The following is a 17,970-nucleotide window of genomic DNA, read 5'->3' as shown; positions in this document are numbered from 1 at the left end:
GTTCAGTAGGACTCTATGATTAACAGCCGCCCTGGTATCCCCATTCCTTCAGACTTTCTGAATGTTCCCTTTCTGCAGCTAGCTGTGAGTCCCTTGCCCAAGTCCTGAGCTCCACCTGGCGCCTGACAAGGCTGCTTCTAATTAATAACAAAATTGAAGATTTGGGACTGAAATTGCTGTGCAAAGGATTAAAACAGCCTGAATGTCAGTTAAAGGATCTGGCGTAAGTATCATGGCTATAGCCACAGGCAGAATTTCTTGATGTTTCAGCAACTCTTAAAATTAAATGAGTATTTTTTGGCCTGGTGATTGAATCTCCAAGGAAGCAATAAATGAAGAACCAAATAATAAATGTTTCCCACTCCACAATCTCTACTTGGTCCTGGCCCAAGGGATTTTTTTAAACACGATACTCTTGAGTTTCTACTGTGTTTTTCTAGTGTGCAAACAGAATTCCTAAAGTAACTCCGTGCAGATGAACTGATGCCAGCCTTCTCTGCTTTATTTCCTGGCAGACTGTGGACCTGCCACCTGACTGGAGAGTTTTGTCAGGATCTGTGCAATGTGCTCTACACTAATGAGTACTTAAGAGACCTTGACCTCAGTGATAATGCCTCAGGGGATGAGGGCATGCAGGTGCGATGTGAAGGGCTAAAAGACCCCTCCTGCAAACTGCAGACCTTGTGGTAAATGCACAGCAACTCTTTGGTCCCTGGGCTCTCATTCCCAGCTCTGTATGAAATGGAGGTTCATTGTGGAACTCGGGGTAAAACTGATTTCTTTCTTGAATCCACAATTCTTCATAGGTTATCACACTGTCATCTCACAGTTGTGTGCTGTGGAGCCCTTGTCTCTGTCAACAGAAATGAAACCTAACATTGCTAGACCTAAGTGGAAACCACCTTAAGGTTTTGGAATGCAAATGCTGTGTGATGCACTGATTCAGCCAATATGTAAACTACAGACATTCTAGTAAGTTACTATGGTGAGTGGGAGGGAGGTTGAAGGAAGGGGGTCAAGAAAGACATGTTGGGTTTGATCATAGCCCATCGAAGTGAGGAAAGAAGAAAAACTGAGGGCAAGCCATGCCTAGGCAAAATATCAGAGTAAGTGAAATGAGAAGTAGGCCTCCTCCTTGGACACAGGGACAGGGCTCAAGGCAGAGAACAGGCAGCACTGGACAGCACTGGATCTCACTACTATGAGAAGCAGCATGGCATAGGAAAAAGAGTACCATATCTAGATTCTGTTAGGTCTGGCTTAAATACTGGGTTTAGCATTCACTAGCTATATGACCATGCTTACTTAACCTCCCTGAACTTTAGTATCCATGTCTGTAAAAGGGAGCTAATACTAGTACCTGGCTATCTGGTGTTAACAGGAGGCTTGAATGAAGTGAAATGTTCATTATAAATGTACCAATTACAACCATTGGCACATAGGTGGTACTCCATAAGTGTTAGATTCTTTCCCTTTTACTCTTCTTATACTTGCCAGGGATCTTAAATATTTACATTTGAGAGTCTTCAAGACTCAAGGAAATGAAGCTGTAATGATGCAGTTATATGAAGCGGAGGTCTTGACTCTTTCTGGTCAATGCCCATCTGCCAGCTCAGCAAGTTGGCATGACACACAAAGTCACTCTTAATTAGGATACAGCTATGCTGTGTTGGCAGCTAACCAGTGACCAAATGGCCATTCATTTCTGGCATTCAGAACTGGAACACATAGTGGAAAATAAAGGCCGAGTGCAAAAATTCCACATTTCAAAGCCAATTTGACGGATTGAAGTGTAAATGAAAACAACATAAAGGCCTGATTACAAATCTGGCTGAAACAGAAGCTGGTTCTCTACTAGCAAAGTGAAGTGTGTTAGTTTCAAAGGCTTGAAAGCACGGTGATTACTGTCCAGAAAGGGAGAATCATTCACAACATGATGAGCCTCAGAGATTTAGGGACCTCCATTCCATGGTGTCTTTCTCAAAAGAGGTGACTGCAGTCTATGTTGTCAACAGGTTGGAATAAGCTTAATGAACAATCCTAGTGTTTTTTCAAGTACTGAGTAATTTAATGTGGTAGCACTCCGTAGTGTGTATGCTTCAGCAAAGGTCTTAAGTGGCAGTGACGAGAAATTATTTTAGGATGGGATGCCATTATTTGCTTTCTATTGTAAATTATTAAACTGTTTCCTGTATTTCTTGCTCTTTGCCTTCTAACCAATGTGCTTCCATTCTGTTTGGGGGGCATCCTTCAAACCCTTATAATTTGTCAGCCGACAAGTTGATAACAATGTGCAGTAATGGCTTAGAATACAAAATAAAGGACATACATGCACACACACTCACAGAATAGACACCATTCACTTACCTCAAATCAATTTTGATTTTTAGAGTATATGTAAGATAAACAACACTGTAATTAATGGAAATATTTACTTACCAAGCAAGGTAAAAGGAAATTATGGATGATTTAATGTTGTGGTGGGATTGAAAGGGGGTATAATTCCAGGAGATCCTTCTAAAAGGGGGGGTCTCAGCTGTAAATTACAAAGACTGGAGGAAGAAGGTTATTTTCTAAGAGCTGCTTGGGTGTGGGGCTGAATCTTTTTCCTCATTGTATTCTCTCCTGACCCATAATGTTCCTGGCTTAGCTTTGCATATATAAATACATACAGAAGACCAGTTAGTAATTTAGAGCATCTGGAGGCAAGGAAAGGGGACAGTTAATGACATGTTCAATAAAGGCTACGTGTCTAGACATTCAGGTCAAGGAACAAAAGAGGCTGTGGCCTTAGAGTGGCAGAGCTCATCTTCATTCATTCCACAGGTACTTGCTAAATATCTGCTATGTGCTAGACACATGTGCCGGGTGCTAGGAGACAAGAGTGAATAAGACACAAGACATAGTCTATGCTCTTCAGGGGCCAGGGGGTTTAGTGGTAGAGATAGGCACATAAACTGAAGAATATAATAGGGTGATCATGTGGCCTTAAGAGAGTCCTGGCAGGAGACAACTCACCTAGTCCAAGAGGGTCAGGGAAAGCTTCTTGGAGGAAAGACTACCTGAGTTAAGTCTCAGGACTATTGCCTGGAGAAATGAGGGTAAGGATAAAGAAGGGTGGCCCATGCTCAGGAGATAGCTTGAACAAGGTAGCCAGACAATAAACTGCATGGTTTATGATAATTGATGGGGAAAGGGATGGGAAGGAATTTGCTCTTGGTGGAGCATAAAGTACAAAACAGAACGTGTCAAGAAGTGAGACTGGGAGGTGGGGTAGGCAAGGCCTTGTATGCCATCTGTGGTTAGTAAGACCTGTTAGCAGAGCTCTGAGTGCCAACTCAGTCATTGCTCTCTTTCTCTCGCATACTCTAGTAGTAGTGCCTTTTGAGTCCTCTCTTCACCTTTTCAAAACTGGTCACTATGATAGAGCCAGTTTTTCCCCCTGCTTCTCTGTTTCTCACTGCCACAGGGGGCTGATGTTAAGAACGGACCCTAACCAGTCCCACAGAAATTTGGTTACTAGACACCGTCTGGTCTGGATCCCTGCTAGCCCTGCAGTGCCATCATACTGGGGCTCTGAGATTACAAATCCATTAATCCACATGCAAACATGCAGCCATTGTTCTCTAAAGTATTGCATGTGTCAGGGTGGTTGGGTCTAGAGGAACTTCTGGAATCAGCCACAGGTGTATATATATAGGAGACCTGCCCTTGTCCCACAAAGGTGTGGGTACGCCCCTGAGTTGAGTCAGGGTCCCCACTTGAACCTTTTTCTTTCTTCAAGATAATTTTATTTTATTGGCCTGTTGCCTTTCCCAGGCACTGGACCTTGGATAAAGGTCCTTGATGCATGTTCCTAATTCTAAATTTGGAAAGAAAGTGTTGAGAGTAACTGGTCTCTTAACTCCCAGAAGACCTCTGGGCTTCCTAAGCATATTGACTCACTTCTTCCCAACAGTGAGCTTTACACATCAAGAGGTTAGAAAGCTTTTGCTACATCACTCAAAAAAAAAAAAAAAATTCTCGAGTGCCCCACACCTTCCAGAGCCACATCGTCACGGTCGAAATGGAAGCCCAGAGAGAGATAATTTGATAGGAATATTAAGAAGGAAATAAAATAAAAAAATAAACAATAGGGGAGGAGTCAAGATGGCGGAGAAGTAGCAAGCTGAGACTGCTTCAGCTAGCCGGAGATCAGCTAGATAGCTTATCTAAAGATTGCAAACACCTGAAAATCCATCGGCAGACCGAAGAGAAGAAGAACAGCAATTCTGGAAACAGAAAAACAACCACTTTCTGAAAGGTAGGACCGGCGGAGAAGTGAATCCAAAGCGACAGGAAGATAGACCCCGGGGGGAGGGGCCGGCTCCCGGCAAGCGGCGGAGCAACCGCGCACAAAATCAGGACTTTTAAAAGTCTATTCCGCTGAGGGACATCAGTCCAGAGGCTAAACCGGGGCGAAGCCAAGGCGGGGTCAGCGTGGCCTCAGGTCCCGCAGGGTCACAGAAGGATCGGGGGTGTCTGAGTGTCGCAGAGCTTGCGGGTATTGGAACGGGAAAGCCAGCTACAGAGACAGAGCCGACAGTAAGCTCACAGCTCGGTGTTACCTTGAACCGATCGCAGGCTCGGTGAGCTCGGAGCGCGGCCGGAGGTCAGGCAGACGGGAGTAACTGGGCGCTGTTCTCTGAGGGCGCACTGAGGAGTGGGGCCCTGGGCTCTCGGCTCCTCCGGGCCGGAGACCAGGACGCCGCCATTTGTGTTCCCGTCCTCCGGAACTCTACGGAAAGCGCTCAGGGAACAAAAGCTCCTGAAAGCAAACCCGAGCGGATTACTCACCCCGGCCCCGGGTAAGGGCGGTGTAATTCCGCCTGGGGCAAAGACACTTGAGAATCACTACAACAGGCCCCTCCCCCAGAAGATCAACAAGAAATCCAGCCGAGACCAAGTTCACCTACCAAGGAGTGCGGTTTCAATACCAAGGAGAGCAGCAGAATTCCAGAGGAGGAGAAAGCCATGCACGGAACTCATGGCTTTTTTCCTGTGATTTTTTTTTAGTCTTGCATTTAATTTAATTTTTTCTTTTTCATTTTTTTTTTCTTTTTTTCTTTTTCTTCTCGCCTTCGGGTAAAATTTTTTTTTTTAACTGTTACCTTTTTCTTTTTTAACAATTTTTTACTAGTTTATCTAATATATATATTTTTTCTTTTTTACATTTTTCTCAGGTGTTTTCTTTTTTTAAAAAAATTTTTTTTCTTTTCTTTTTTTTTCTTTCTTCCTTTTTGAACCTCTTTTTATCCCCTTTCTCCCCACTCACGATTTTGGATCTCTTCTAATTTAGTTAAAGCATATTTTCCTGGGGTTGTTGCCACCCTTTTAGTATTTTACTTGCCCCTTCATTTACTCTTATCTGGCCAAAATGACAAGACGTAAAAATTCAACGCAAAAAAAAGAACAAGAGGCAGTACCAAAGGCTAGAGACCTAATCAATACAGACATCGGTAATATGTCAGATCTAGAGTTCAGAATGACAATTCTCAAGGTTCTAGCCGGGCTCGAAAAAGGCATGGAAGATATTAGAGAAACCCTCTCGAGAGATATAAAAGCCCTTTCTGGAGAAATAAAAGAACTAAAATCTAACCAAGTTGAAATCAAAAAAGCTATTAATGAGGTGCAATCAAAAATGGAGGCTCTCACTGCTAGGATAAATGAGGCAGAAGAAAGAATTAGTGATATAGAAGACCAAATGACAGAGAATAAAGAAGCTGAGCAAAAGAGGGACAAACAGCTACTGGACCACGAGGGGAGAATTCGAGAATTAAGTGACACCATAAGACGAAACAACATTAGAATAATTGGGATTCCAGAAGAAGAAGAAAGAGAGAGGGGAGCAGAAGGTATACTGGAGAGAATTATTGGGGAGAATTTCCCCAATATGGCAAAGGGAACGAGCATCAAAATTCAGGAGGTTCAGAGAACGCCCCTCAAAATCAATAAGAATAGGCCCACACCCCGTCACCTAATAGTAAAATTTACAAGTCTCAGTGACAAAGAGAAAATCCTGAAAGCAGCCCGGGAAAAGAAGTCTGTAACATACAATGGTAAAAATATTAGATTGGCAGCTGACTTATCCACAGAGACCTGGCAGGCCAGAAAGAGCTGGCATGATATTTTTAGAGCACTAAACGAGAAAAACATGCAGCCCAGAATACTATATCCAGCTAGGCTATCATTGAAAATAGAAGGAGAGATTAAAAGCTTCCAGGACAAACAACAACTGAAAGAATTTGCAAATACCAAACCAGCTCTACAGGAAATATTGAAAGGGGTCCTCTAAGCAAAGAGAGAGCCTACAAGTGGTAGATCAGAAAGGAACAGAGACCATATACAGTAACAGTCACCTTACAGGCAATACAATGGCACTAAATTCATATCTCTCAATAGTTACCCTGAATGTGAATGGGCTAAATGCCCCTGTCAAAAGACACAGGGTATCAGAATGGATAAAAAAACAAAACCCATCTATATGTTGCCTCCAAGAAACTCATTTTAAGCCCGAAGACACCTCCAGATTTAAAGTGAGGGGGTGGAAAAGAATTTACCATGCTAATGGACATCAGAAGAAAGCAGGAGTGGCAATCCTTATATCAGATCAATTAGATTTTAAGCCAAAGACTATAATAAGAGATGAGGAAGGGCACTATATCATACTCAAAGGGTCTGTCCAACAAGAAGATTTAACAATTTTAAATATCTATGCCCCCAACGTGGGAGCAGCCAACTATATAAACCAATTAATAACAAAATCAAAGAAACACATCAACAACAATACAATAATAGTAGGGGACTTTAACACTCCCCTCACTGAAATGGACAGGTCATCCAAGCAAAAGATCAGCAAGGAAATAAAGGCCTTAAACGACACACTGGACCAGATGGACATCACAGATATATTCAGAACATTTCATCCCAAAGCAACAGAATACACATTCTTCTCTAGTGCACATGGAACATTCTCCAGAATAGATCACATCCTCGGTCCTAAATCAGGACTCAACCGGTATCAAAAGATTGGGATCATTCCCTGCATATTTTCAGACCACAATGCTCTAAAGCTAGAACTCAACCACAAAAGGAAGTTTGGAAAGAACCCAAATACATGGAGACTAAACAGTATCCTTCTAAAGAATGAATGGGTCAACCGGGAAATTAAAGAAGAATTGAAAAAAATCATGGAAACAAATGATAATGAAAATACAACGGTTCAAAATCTGTGGGACACAATAAAGGCAGTCTTGAGAGGAAAATATATAGCGGTACAAGCCTTTCTCAAGAAACAAGAAAGGTCTCAGGTACACAACCTAACCCTACACCTAAAGGAGCTGGAGAAAGAACAAGAAAGAAACCCTAAGCCCAGCAGGAGAAGAGAAATCATAAAGATCAGAGCAGAAATCAATGAAATAGAAACCAAAAAAACAATAGAAAAAATCAACGAAACTAGGAGCTGGTTCTTTGAAAGAATTAATAAAATTGATAAACCCCTGGCCCGACTTATCAAAAAGAAAAGAGAAAGGACCCAAATAAATAAAATCATGAATGAAAGAGGAGAGATCACAACTAACACCAAAGAAATACAAACTATTATAAGAACATACTATGAGCAACTCTACGGCAATAAATTTGACAATCTGGAAGAAATGGATGCATTCCTAGAAACATATAAACTACCACAACTGAACCAGGAAGAAATAGAAAGCCTGAACAGACCCATAACCAGTAAGGAGATTGAAACAGTCATTAAAAATCTCCAAACAAACAAAAGCCCAGGGCCAGATGGCTTCCCCGGGGAATTCTACCAAACATTTAAAGAAGAACTAATTCCTATTCTCCTGAAACTGTTCCAAAAAATAGAAATGGAAGGAAAACTTCCAAACTCATTTTATGAGGCCAGCATCACCTTGATCCCAAAACCAGACAAGGATCCCACCAAAAAAGAGAGCTATAGACCGATATCCTTGATGAACACAGATGCGAAAATACTCAACAAAATACTAGCCAATAGGATTCAACAGTACATTAAAAAGATTATTCACCACGACCAAGTGGGATTTATTCCAGGGCTGCAAGGTTGGTTCAACATCCGCAAATCAGTCAATGTGATACAACACATCAATAAAAGAAAGAACAAGAACCATATGATACTTTCAATAGATGCTGAAAAAGCATTTGACAAAGTACAGCATCCCTTCCTGATCAAAACTCTTCAAAGTGTAGGGATAGAGGGCACATACCTCAATATCATCAAAGCCATCTATGAAAAACCCACCGCAAATATCATTCTCAATGGAGAAAAACTGAAAGCTTTTCCACTAAGGTCAGGAACACGGCAGGGATGTCCATTATCACCACTGCTATTCAACATAGTACTAGAGGTCCTAGCCTCAGCAATCAGACAACAAAAGGAAATTAAAGGCATCCAAATCGGCAAAGAAGAAGTCAAATTATCACTCTTCGCAGATGATATGATACTATATGTGGAAAACCCAAAAGACTCCACTCCAAAACTGCTAGAACTTATACAGGAATTCAGTAAAGTGTCAGGATATAAAATCAATGCACAGAAATCAGTTGCATTTCTCTACACCAACAGCAAGACAGAAGAAAGAGATATTAAGGAGTCAATCCCATTTACAATTGCATCCAAAACCATAAGATACCTAGGAATAAACCTAACCAAAGAGACACAGAATCTATACTCAGAAAACTATAAAGTACTCATGAAAGAAATTGAGGAAGACACAAAGAAATGGAAAAATGTTCCATGCTCCTGGATTGGAAGAATAAATATTGTGAAAATGTCTATGCTACCTAAAGCAATCTACACATTTAATGCAATTCCTATCAAAGTACCATCCATCTTTTTCAAAGAAATGGAACAAATAATGCTAAAATTTATATGGAACCAGAAAAGACCTCGAATAGCCAAAGGGATATTGAAAAAGAAAGCCAACGTTGGTGGCATCACAATTCCGGACTTCAAGCTCTATTACAAAGCTGTTATCATCAAGACAGCATGGTACTGGCACAAAAACAGACACATAGATCAATGGAACAGAATAGAGAGCCCAGAAATAGACCCTCAAATCTATGGTCAACTCATCTTCGACAAAGCAGGAAAGAATGTCCAATGGAAAAAAGACAGCCTCTTCAATAAATGGTGCTGGGAAAATTGGACAGCCACATGCAGAAAAATGAAATTGGACCATTTCCTTACACCACACACAAAAATAGACTCAAAATGGATGAAGGACCTCAATGTGCGAAAGGAATCCATCAAAATCCTTGAGGAGAACACAGGCAGCAACCTCTTCTACCTCTGCCGCAGCAACATCTTCCTAGGAACAACGCAAAAGGCAAGGGAAGCAAGGGAAAAAATGAACTATTGGGATTTCATCAAGATCAAAAGCTTTTGCACAGCAAAGGAAACAGTTAACAAAATCAAAAGACAACTGACAGAATGGGAGAAGATATTTGCAAACGACATATCAGATAAAGGACTAGTGTCCAGAATCTATAAAGAACTTAGCAAACTCAACACCCAAAGAACAAATAATCCAATCAAGAAATGGGCAGAGGACATGAACAGACATTTCTGCAAAGAAGACATCCAGATGGCCAACAGACACATGAAAAAGTGCTCCATATCACTCGGCATCAGGGAAATACAAATCAAAACCACAATGAGATATCACCTCACACCAGTCAGAATGGCTAAAATCAACAAGTCAGGAAATGACAGATGCTGGCGAGGATGTGGAGAAAGGGGAACCCTCCTACACTGTTGGTGGGAATGCAAGCTGGTGCAGCCACTCTGGAAAACAGCATGGAGGTTCCTCAGAATGTTGAAAATAGAACTGCCCTATGACCCAGCAATTGCACTATTGGGTATTTACCCTAAAGATACAAATGTAGTGATCCAAAGGGGCACATGCACCCGAATGTTTATAGCAGCAATGTCCACAATAGCCAAACTATGGAAAGAACCTAGATGTCCATCCACAGATGAATGGATCAAGAAGATGTGGTATATATACACAATGGAATACTATGCAGCCATCAAAAGAAATGAAATCTTGCCATTTGCAACAACATGGATGGAACTAGAGCGTATCATGCTTAGCGAAATAAGTCAAGCAGAGAAAGACAACTATCATATGATCTCCCTGATATGAGGAAGTGGTGATGCAACATGGAGGCTTAAGTGGGTAGGAGAAGAATCAATGAAACAAGATGGGATTGGGAGGGAGACAAACCATAAGTGACTCTTAATCTCACAAAACAAACTGAGGGTTGCTGGGGGGAGGGGGTTTGGGAGAAGGGGGTGGGATTATGGACATTGGGGAGGGTATGTGCTTTGGTGAGTGCTGTGAAGTGTGTAAACCTGGTGATTCACAGACCTGTACCCCTGGGGATAAAAATATATGTTTATAAAAAAAAAAAAAAAAAAAAAGAAAGGACAAATACCCAACTTTTGTAGCAACATGGACGGGACTGGAAGAGATTATTATGCTGAGTGAAATAAGTCAAGCGGAGAGAGTCAATTATCATATGGTTTCACTTATTAGTGGAGCATAACAAATAGCATGGAGGACATGGGGAGTTAGAGAGGAGAAGGGAGTTGGGGGAAATTGGAAGGGGAGGTGAACCATGAGAGACTATGGACTCTGAAAAACAATCTGAGGGTTTTGAAGGGGTGGGGGGTGGGAGGTTGGGGTACTAGGTGGTGGGTATTATAGGGGGCACGAATTGCATGGAGCACTGGGTGTGGTGAAAAATAATGAATACTGTTATGCTGAAAATAAAAAATAAATTAAAAAAAAATAAATAAACAATAGGAAAACAAAAAAAAAAAAATTCTCAAGGTCTTGTTACACTTCCATGACATTAAATGTCTACTTACCCTATAATTCTATAATTACCAAGGTTACTCATTTTACTTTGCTAAGTAAAGATTAGCTTCTATGCACTAAAAACTAAAATCTTTATCTCAATACACACTTGAAAGAGCTTGTACCTTCTTTTGTAGTCAATGGGTTTTAACTGTGGAAATACATGTGAGGCTTGAAGTGCCTGCTGGACACTGTGGGAAGTTTTCTAGTAGCTGGGCAGTTGGATATAGGAGCATGCCCTGGAGATGATAGCTGAAGCCATGACAATGAATGAGATCCTCTAGGGAGAGTGAGAAAAGAAGAACCTCTGAGGAACATCTCTGGGGAATTAGCCCTGGGCAATACCAACTTTTAAGAGGTGGGTATGGAAAGGAAAGCCCAGGAGAGAAACGATGTTCTGGAAGCTATGGGAAAAGTGAGTTTCAATGAAGAATTGCTCAACAGTGTCAAATGCAGCAGAGAGGGCCAAAAGGATGAGTGCTGAAACCTATATCCATTGGATTTAGTCATTAGGAGGCCATAGGTGATTCTGCCGAGGGCTGTATCAGTGGTGTGGTGGGGCTGCAGGTGATTCTGCCGAGGGCTGTATCAGTGGTGTGGTGGGGCTGCAAACCAGACTGCCATGACTTGAAGAGACTGGAGATGAGGAAGGGGAGAAGGAGCAGAGACTAGAAGTTCGCAAAAAGGGGACAGCTGGGAGGCTCAGTTGGCTAAACATCTGTCTTTGGCTTAGGTCATGATCTCAGGGTCCTAGGATCAGGCTCCCTGCTGTGAGAAGTCTGTTCCCCTTGCTTGTGCTCGCTCACTCACTCTCATAGACAAACAAAAAAAATAAATGAATTTGTGAAAAGGAGGAGAGATGTGGGGCTGTAGCTGGGAGGACTTGTGGAACTGCAGGAAGGAGGGAGTTGTTCTTTTTCCTTCTTGGATTTGTTGAGGATAGGGAGATGTATAGGCTGAATGAAAGGAGCAAGTAGAGAGGAAGAGGTTACATATACAGGAGCAGGAACTAATGGGCTAATGCAGGAGGGCCTTGGACAAAGGCAGTGTGGGACGAGAGTGAGAGTCCAAGAGGAAGCAAAGCATTTTCTCAAGGAGAGCAGCCAAGGCTGAGGGACGAGGTAGCTGGCTGAGCGGGTGAAGTAACTGAGTGGTGCTGGGAGCAAGTAGAATGGGAATCTTATCCCCGAGGACAGGAAAACTAGTGAAGGCATCTGTTGGCTTGACTTGACACAGGACTTTTCATTTTTCATAGCATTGACACAGATCATTTACGTGAAGAAACATTCAGAAAGATGGATGCTTTAAAAATGAACAAGCCTGGGGTGCGTGGGTGGCTCAGTGGGCTAAGCCTCTGTCTTCAGCTTGGGTCATGATCTCAGGGTCCTGGGATTGGGCCCTGCATTGGGCTCTCTGCTTGGCGGGGAGCCTGCTTCCCTCTCTCTTTCTGCCTGCCTCTCTGCCTACTTGTGATCTCTCTCTCTGTCAAGTATATAAATAAAATCTTAAAAAAAAAAAAAAAGAACAAGCCTGGAATCACCTGGTAGTTTCCAAGGAGAGCCCCTGAATCAGCTGCCTATAGACCCCCACTCCCCAATCTGGCACCATCTTTAACAGTTGTGCAATATTCTTGTTCAAATCCTGTTAATCATTGCTGAGGACCCTAGTGTGAATCAAGTGGCAGTGATAGCTAATTGTTACATAGAATCATCCACTAAGTAGGATGTGAAAGGCAGATGCACTTTAGTTCAAATGTTTTCAGCAATAATACCTTACATTCATATATTGTGTTATAAAGTTTACTTTGTTTCCACAGAAATCCTCAAAGGTAAGAAGATGAGGCTCAGAGGGGTTGTGACTAGCTGTGGGTCACACCGCTCATTAGTGAGAAAACTGGGACTGGAATCTAGCCAGGATTTACAATGCCCAGACCAGGCAGGGAAACAATAGAAAAAAAGATGTGAGTGAGTCAACTTGAAGAAAGAAGATACTTGAAATGACTAAAGGGCAAGAGGGTACATGAACACATGTTCTGTCTTATGGTGCTGATTTTAAGTAAAACTATAATTCACGAGAGAGAGAGAGAGAGAGAGGAATGAGTCAGGTTGATAGGGAAAGGCTTCCTGGAAGTGCAACTTGATGTGGGCCTTGAGAATGAGCAGAACTGAGACAGGGGAGATAGATTGCCTCAAGGCTGTAAGACTGTAGGCAACAGGGCTATGTTTGTGAGGAGCTCACTAAAAGTGCCTAGCGAGAGACAAATGTTGGCAGTAGGTTTCCCTGAGCTGCAGCAGTATCTGTGCCCTAGGCTCCTAAGGGTGCTCTCCAGTTCCCAGGTTCAGCTCCCTTTCTGAACTTTTAATACCTACTTCATGTGTTTGTTCTTATTCATGCACTCCTATAGCCAACTCCCTCCTCACCCCTGGCAGCATATCACATAGCCTAGCACAACTCCTACAGGACCCCATTCTTCTCTCTCTGCCTAGCTTCCACAGAACACCAGATGAGACGAGTGGAGGGAGGGAATGCCAGGCAAAGAAAACAGCACGAAGTCCATGAAATAGGTGAACGTGGTGTGGGCTGGACAGAAAGGTAGGCTGACTTGATTAAGGTGTAGCGTTGTCTCTGGAAGCTACTTGACTAGTGCTGGGACCCTAAATAAGTCACACAGACTCTTACAGTTTCTATTTTCTCATCTTCAAAATGGGGGTAAATTGACATTAACCTTGCAGGGCGGTTGTTCCCAACATGGTGCCAACACACGCACAGTAGGTACTGGAATGGTGGCTATTTGTAGGAGGGTATAAATGCAATATAACAGCTGTGTAGTCTTTGAGCTCCCAGATTTTCCTGCTGTGTAGTCAGCGTTAACTGTGCATTTGAACGAAATGTGTGTGCCAGAGATAGTAAAGCTAACAGGAGAAGGGACACGTAGTGAGTAGTTACTGGAAGTGAGAGGTCCAGCTGTTCCATGTCCTCATCCATCATCACGTGTTGTTCCTGGCTACCCTGGGAGATAATAACTTTCAGTCAGGAGACCACATCTGGACTGAGAAGAATGGTCAAGACTTTGTTTAAGTTCTTTCCCTTTAGTTATTTAAGACTTATTTATTGAGAATTATTATGTGCCAGGTGTTGTGCTAAATCTTGGCTTTACAGAGACGAATATGCCTTTTCCTGTGCACATCCCCTGCCATCTTCTCTAACTGCCCTGGTCCCTCTGTCAGTCTAGTAAACAAACATCTGGTAAAATTCAGTCACATTAAGAACTTAAAGATATAATATTGAATGAAAGATTGCAGAACTCTCTCTGTGTGTATGTTCGTGTGTGTCTTGTTTGTATCCAAAAATAAATATACATGTGTATGTATATGTCCAGAATATGTGTGGAGTAATGTATGCAATAAATTGCTAACTAGAGTTATCTCTGTCAAGAGGAATTTGATGAGCAGGAGCAGTGAGAGAAAAGGAATTTCTGTTTTTACCTATAACCTTATGTTCTACTTGATGTTTTTACCATGTGCATGCATTAATTTAAAATTAATAAACTTGATATTAAAAATAAAACTGATTTATACCAAGAAGTTATTTTTCTTCTTTTCAAAATGTGACAATTTAGAATAAAATACAGGGCAGGCTTATATAAGCATGACAGAAGCCTAAAGTAAAAGAATACAAGATTTGACATCAAAATTTAAAAAAAAAAATCTTTACAAGAAAAATCCATAAATAAAATGAAAAGGCTAGTGATTAGCTGGAAGAACATATTTGGCACACATATAAATAACAAATCTATGAAAAACAAAACATGACGGACTTCTACTTCCAGCAATGACGAAGTAACAGTGAATGGATTCATCTTCCCACATTAACAACTCAGAAATGGGCAAAATATATGAAATGGCCATTTTCAGATATTGGATAACAAGCAGAGTTGGTAAAAATAAAAAACAAACAGCAAGATGGTAGCTTTAAACAGAACAATATCAATAATCATATTAAAGTTAATGGTCTCACAGCAACCCAATTAAAAGGCTGAGATTGGTAGAATACAAAATTAAAAAAAAAACCCACAACCATATGCTGGCTATAGGAAACCCACTTTAAATAAAAACACAAATAGGTTAAACATAAAAGGTAGGGAAAAGATACACCATGTTAACACTGATTTTTAAAAAGCTGGAGTGACTATATTATTGGATAAAGCAGATTGCCAGCAAAGAATATTATCAGAAATACAGAGGGCTATTTTATAACAATAAAGTGGTTAATTTGTCATTAGGACATGACAAACCCAAAAATATATGAACCTAAATAACACATTCAAAATACATGAAGCAAAAACTGACTGAGCAATGAAAAACAGACAAATCCACAATTTTAGAGACTTCAACATCTTTCTCACTAATTGACAAACCAAGGAGACAGAAAATAAGCAAAAATATGTAGATGATTTGAATAACACAAGTAATAAATTTGACCTAATTGACACCTACACAACACTCAGCCCACCAACAACAGAAAACATATTCTTTACAAACCCACGTTGAACATTTACCAAGACAGACCATATCTCTGCTGTATAATAAGTCTCAATAAAGTTAAAGGATTCAAGTCATATGAAATGTGTTCTCTGACCACAACGGTGTTAAATTAAAAATCGGTAAAAGAAAGAGATATGGGAAATTCTCTGAATATTTGGAAAATAACATATTTCTAAATAATCTATCGCTCGAGAGTAAGTCTAAAAGAAAAATTTGAAAGTATTTTAAACTGAGTGATATGAAAATATGAGACATACAAATTTGTAGAATATAGCTAGAACAGTGCTTAGAGGGACATTTATAGCGCCAAATGACTATATTAGAAAAGAAAGATCTTAAATCAATGACTTCAGCTTCCTCAATAAGAAACTTAAAAAAGAAAAATTTTAATTCAAAACAAGCAGAAGATATGAAATAATAAATATAAGAACGGAATACACATATACTATATGATTCCATTTTTTATAAAGTTCTAGAAAATTCAAAGTATTATAATATCAGAGTAGTGGTTACCCAGCAACAGAGTTGGGTAGAGGAAGGGATGCATTACAAAGGGGCACAAAAATATTTGGAGGTGATGGATATGTTCATTATCTTGTTTGTGGCGGTGATTTCAGTCAAAATTCATCAAATTTTTCTTTTTAAATATATTTAGCTTATTTTATGTAAATAGATATTTATTTAATAGAGCTGTAAACACACACATGCATATGTGTGTGCTCATACACACACACAGACACACACACACAAGCATGTCTGAAAGACTTATTTAAGAAGATCAGTTGTTTGACCCCCTTCTTGTATGGATAAGGAACCTGGGGTCCAAAGAGGGCAAGATCACACAGCAAATTCATAAGACTGGTATTAGAGTTTAAGTATCTTTAATCCATGTAGTGATTTCCTTAGTATATCAAAGGCATTTGATCTGCCCATTTCTTGATTGGATTATGTGTTTTTGGGGTGTTGAATTTGATAAGTTCTTTATAGATTTAAAGGAATAAAGCAAATGGTGGATTTTCAATCATTTGTGGCATACCCCTGGGAAAGAGACATGGACATGGTGAAAAGGAGTGACTTCCCTAGGATTCTTTCAATGACATGCTGGAACTGGTTTGTACTGACTCATGAATATTGGTGGTTACATTTTCAGAAAGTTTTAAAGTCAGTTATTAAAGCCATTATTAGAAATTAAATGATATAAACTTGCAATTAAATAAATTTGTATTAAAATAATGATCATAAATATGCTGAACACACCACTTCCTAATTATTTTGCTACATTTTACTATCTGTGCTCTTGAGGTTTTCACTTCTGTTGTATCTTGGGGCATCCTCACCAACATGTCATTTCCTGACTTGTTAATTTTAGTCATTCTGACTGGTGTAAGGTGGTATCTCATTGTGGTTTTGATTTATATTTCTCTGATGGCGAGTGACGTTGAGCACTTTTTCATGTGTCTGTTGGCCATTTGGATGTCTTTTTTGCAGAAATGTCTGTTCATGTCTTCTGCCCATTTCTTGATTGGATTATGTGTTTTTGGGGTGTTGAATTTGATAAGTTCTTTATAGATTTTGGATACTAGCCATTTATCTGATATGTCATTTGCAAATATCTTCTCCCATTCTGTTGGTTGGTTTTTTTTTTTTTGGTTTTGTTAACTGTTTCCTTTGCTGTGCAAAAGCTTTTGATCTTGATGAAGTTCCAATAGTTCATTTTTGCCCTTGCTTCCCTTGTCTTTGGCAATGTTTCTAGGAAGAAGTTGCCATGGCTGAGGTCAAAGAGGTTACTGCCTGTGTTCTCCTCAAGAATTTTGATGGATTCCTGTCTCACATTGTGGTCTTTTATCCATTTTGAGTCTACTTTTTATGTGGTGTAAGGAAATGGCCCAGTTTCATTCTTCTGCATGTCACTGTCCAATTTTACCAACACCATTTGTTGAAGTGACTGTCTCTTTTCCATTGGACATTCTTTCCTGCTTTGTCAAAGATTAGTTGACCATAGAGTTGAGGGTCTATTTCTGGCCTCTCTATTCTGTTCCATTGATCACATATATGTTTCTTTGTGTGCCAGCACCATACTGTCTTGACGATTACAGCTTTGTAATAGAGTTTGAAGTCTGCAATTGTGATGCCGCCAACTTTGGTTTTCTTGTTCAACATTCCTTTGGCTATTCGGGGTCTTTTCTAGTTCCATATAAATTTGGGGATTATTTGTTCCATTTCTTTGAAAAAAATTGGTGGTATTTTTATAGGGATTGCATTAAACGTGTAGATTGCTTTGAGTAGCATAGACATTTTCACAATATTTGTTCTTGCAATCCAGGAGCATGGAACACTTTTCCATTTCTTTGTGTCTTCCTCAATTTCTCTCATGAGTACTCTATAGTTTTCTGAGTATGGATTCTTTGCCTCTTTGGTTAGGTTTATTCCTAGGTATCTTATGGTTTGGGGTGCAGTTATAAATGGATTGACTCCTTAAT

General features: G+C 40.4%; 1 pseudogene across 1 annotated transcript in view; it reads left to right on the top strand.

Moving 5' to 3' along the window:
- The window catches only part of LOC309855876 (NACHT, LRR and PYD domains-containing protein 12-like), a 64,020-nt pseudogene that overhangs the window by 22,509 nt on the left and 23,541 nt on the right, over positions 1-17,970 (top strand). The window contains exons 11-14 of the transcript in view: positions 53-223; positions 516-686; positions 807-972; positions 12,202-12,271. The product of the transcript in view is annotated as an NACHT, LRR and PYD domains-containing protein 12-like (transcript). The remainder of the gene's footprint in view (positions 1-52; positions 224-515; positions 687-806; positions 973-12,201; positions 12,272-17,970) is intronic.

The sequence above is a fragment of the Mustela nivalis genome (genome assembly GCF_964662115.1).
Source record: "Mustela nivalis genome assembly, chromosome: X".
NCBI lineage: Eukaryota > Metazoa > Chordata > Mammalia > Carnivora > Mustelidae > Mustela > Mustela nivalis.
This window is presented reverse-complemented; position numbering and strand designations above follow the sequence as displayed.